Raw genomic sequence first — 3,982 nt, 5'->3', positions numbered from 1 at the left:
CGGGAGCTGTGGCTGTGCTGTGAAATGCTGGTCTGTCACCCTGCATTGGCACAGGGTGTATATAGGACGTAACGACTCCATCCATCCTACGGACGGTAGCCAGTGTGGGCGAGGAAGCAAGCTCAGAGCCCGTCTTCAATCTCCCTCCCCAAAGCACCTGCTAAAGAAACAAAACCTGCAGCTAGTGCAAACCACGCACTTCAGAGCTAATTTCTTTTACTGCTGGTTCTGTAACTCATTAAACTCATTTAATGCATCCCCCAAAACTGAAACAAGCCCAGCCTGTTGCTGCCAAGTCACAGGCTGGGTTTACATGTAGACGTTGAGTTTACCAAGCATTGCCGTTTCCTCTCTACTCCGAGAGTGCTCTCGAGTGATGGTCAGTTGTGTTCCATGAGTCGAGGCCAAATCCAGCTCCAAGGTTACAAACCAGCTGGCTTGGGAAAGCGCGGAGCTGTTAAGGATGCTGGCCTGGGGTGCAGCAGGTACTGAGCTCTGAACTTCTCTACTCTCTCCTTGGAGTGCCACCCCAGACCCGTGTTTCCCCAGCGGGACGTGGAATGATTTCACTGCCTGTTTTCCTCCCTTTGAGCTGCCTCAGCAGCAGGAGCTGTGGCTGTGCTGTGAAATGCTGGTCTGTCACCCTGCATTGGCACAGGGTGTATATAGGACGTAACGACTCCATCCATCCTACGGACGGTAGCCAGTGTGGGCGAGGAAGCAAGCTCAGAGCCCGTCTTCAATCTCCCTCCCCAAAGCACCTGCTAAAGAAACAAAACCTGCAGCTAGTGCAAACCACGCACTTCAGAGCTAATTTCTTTTACTGCTGGTTCTGTAACTCATTAAACTCATTTAATGCATCCCCCAAAACTGAAACAAGCCCAGCCTGTTGCTGCCAAGTCACAGGCTGGGTTTACATGTAGACGTTGAGTTTACCAAGCATTGCCGTTTCCTCTCTACTCCGAGAGTGCTCTCGAGTGATGGTCAGTTGTGTTCCATGAGTCGAGGCCAAATCCAGCTCCAAGGTTACAAACCAGCTGGCTTGGGAAAGCGCGGAGCTGTTAAGGATGCTGGCGTGCGGTGCATGCAGCAGGTACTGAGCTCTGAACTTCTCTCCTCTCTCCTTGGAGTGCCGAGAGAGTTTGTAAATTCATGCCAAGCCTGAGTGAGAGCTGTAGGGCTGTCGTTACCCGGATCGTTCTTTTTTTAAAGTACAAATAAAGAGAGCAACATTTCATCTGAACACCTGAATGCTGTATTATGTTTTTTTTATAGCCAGCCCCAGGGTGCCAGGCGCTATGGGCTGCTCTGCAAGGCTTTCTGTGCTCTGAAGCAAGAAGAAATAACCAACCTTGTGGAGAAGCACAAATGCGTTTTGGCTCGGGACAGAGGGGGGTGTTGGTTGAGCACTGCTCTCCTCCACTCTTACGTGCCAGTGTTGTGTGATGGCTGTCTGCAACAGCAACAGCAAACTGCCAGACCCCAATGAGATTCGTCCCTGTTGAAGCCAAGGGGAGCTGAACCAGAAAAAACACTGGGCAAAGGCAATGTTTGCTGAAAACCTTGCCACCAGCCTTGCTGGGACCTGGGGCAGGGGCTTGCTCAGGAGGAGCTTGCCACGGGTCAGCAAATGGCGCTGAGAGGGTGTTTTGCAAGTGTGTCTCTGCCTCTGCTTTTGAACTTCTTCCAGGGTTTGCAGCACTTAATGGCAGGAGACGATATTGCAGCAGGAGACCGGAGCAGTGATGCAGCGTTAGCAAATGGCTTTCGGCAAAGTTTCCATCGCAGGGAGCTGCGGAGCCGCATGCCAACACGGCCACCCTTGGTCTGCACGAACAGCAAGAGGTGCGGGGTTATCCTGCCAAATCACTTCTGTGAGTGAAAATACCTCCTCCTGAAAAAAATGTCATTTCAGTGCCAAAAATCCATAAACTTGTCAAAAAGGGTTTTTTTATGCCCCCTTCAGAGGAAATCCTGCTGACTGTCTGGTCCAGCTTTCCCTGAAACCTGGGGCCTTGATTCATCAAGTTGGTGGTAACCTGGGGTTGATGGCGCCTGTGTTGTCCCCCTGCTCTGCTGCAAAATAAAATCTCCCAGAGCAGCTCCTTCTGCGGGGGCAGCACAAGTCCTATTTATTGGGCACCTGGAGCCAAGCAAGATGTGATGTGGGCTTAGGAGGACCCAGAAGCTTTCCCTGTCTGCAGCATAGACCTGGGAGCCCACATGAGCGGCCTCAGGGCCAGAAGCTGATGAAATTACCGGGCGCAAACGAGAAGCAAGGGAGCGGGGCCTCTGCTGCCAGCCCTCGGCTCGAAAGTCCTTTTAGCAGCGAGCCGGCATCTGACTGCGAGCAATTTATCAGGAGTGAGTGGATACTGCTTATGACAGAGGGAGTCTTAACGTTGCATTACTTCATTTATTTAGCACCTCTCTTCTAATGCCCAGGGGAAGGATAATGGGAGTGTTGTGGGTTGCTGGGGGTTGGTTGTTATTTTTCTTCCCTGCTAAAAGCAAACATCTCCAGCTGGTTCTTGGCTCGGAGGAGAAATATTGGCTTTACAAAAAGAAGGGATGTCAAGTCATTAAAAGCTGCAGGAAGAGGAAGTCTTCTGAGATGGGAGTGGAAAGGGGGCCAGAGAACTGGAGCCAGAAAGCAGATGTAGGAAGTGCAGGAAGATCAGAGGCTGTTGCGCAGTGAATGTGCAGGTAGAAGGTAATTAGTGACCAAGTGCTGGTTGATTTGCTGCCACCAGTGTCTCACACTGGACACACACTTGGTGCCTTCTCTGCTGGGCTCTGGTCTTCATCAGCAGCAATTGCTTCTCGCTCCCAGCTCTGCAGCAGCTCCCGGCGAGGCGGCTCTCCTGACCAGCACAGCCAAAAGGACCCTCTGCTCTGCCTGGAAAGCGGATTAGCGCTGTGCTATCGGGGCCACGTGCCGCCATCAGCCGGCGCTGGCCTGCAGCCCGGCGCCTCGGAGCAGGGAGCTGGAGCCCAGGAGTCTCCATCCCACCCAGCACCCGGCTGGCACCACTCACCTTTGGCAGCGCTGAGCATCTCCAGGGGCATCAACCCACAGGAAAGCTGTCGGCCTTGGCTGTGAGCAGAGATGTGGCTTTGCAATTGAGCACTCGTTCCTTATGCCCCGTGGCGCGGTCGGGGGGGGCTCTTTGGAAGCCATCGGGAGTCGCAGGAGCTGGCTGGTGCCAGCAAACCCAGCATGGGAGTGCCAGGGAAAGTGGTGCCGGCTGTGCTTGCAGGCAGGGCCCAAGCCACCTTCCAGCCCTTCTCTCCGCTTTTCCTTCCAGGAGCCAGGCGTGATTATCACCAACATCGCTGCTCCCACTCCAGGGCTGCGGGGTCGCTCCTCTCCCTGAAGAAGAAAATATCGGGAGAGGCAGGTTGTAAAACATCCACCCAGTCAAGTTTTGGCTCTCAAATCCCTGCTGACTCCTGTGATTTATCATTCACCCAGCTGCTACTTGCAGCTTGGAAAAGATAAGCAAGGGGAGGAAAAATATGGGTTTTTTAAGAACTTGGCTTTAAAGCCCACAGACTCAGGCCAAGGCTCCTGTCCTGGCCAAAGGAATGGCCATATAACCAATAACCAACGCTACCAGTCATGGCTGAAATAAAACAGCCATCAGCTTCAGGCTGCAGTACAAGAAGGTGATTCTGCTGCCTTCCCTTTCCTGACATATATCTTTTGAACCATGATGCGAGAAAACCAGTATTTCGATACCAAAACCCCTGCTGCCTTCCTTGTCTTCCAATTTATTCCTCAGGCACCTTGTTTGTCACAAACTTTTGCCATTGCAGTTTCAGCAGAAGCAAACGTGCGCCAGGGGCATCACCAAGCCATCGTCTCTTCAGGCAGATGGGATGATGCCCGGGAGATTCATCTTCCCCTCCTTTCAAACCAGCTGCTTTGTAAACTCAGATCCAGATGACTCCCTTTCTGCATCCAAGGATTATTTTTTTT

This window comes from Egretta garzetta, unplaced genomic scaffold, assembly GCF_000687185.1.
Source record: "Egretta garzetta isolate BGI_Z169 unplaced genomic scaffold, ASM68718v1 scaffold101, whole genome shotgun sequence".
NCBI classification, from domain to species: Eukaryota; Metazoa; Chordata; class Aves; order Pelecaniformes; family Ardeidae; genus Egretta; species Egretta garzetta.
This window is presented reverse-complemented; position numbering follows the sequence as displayed.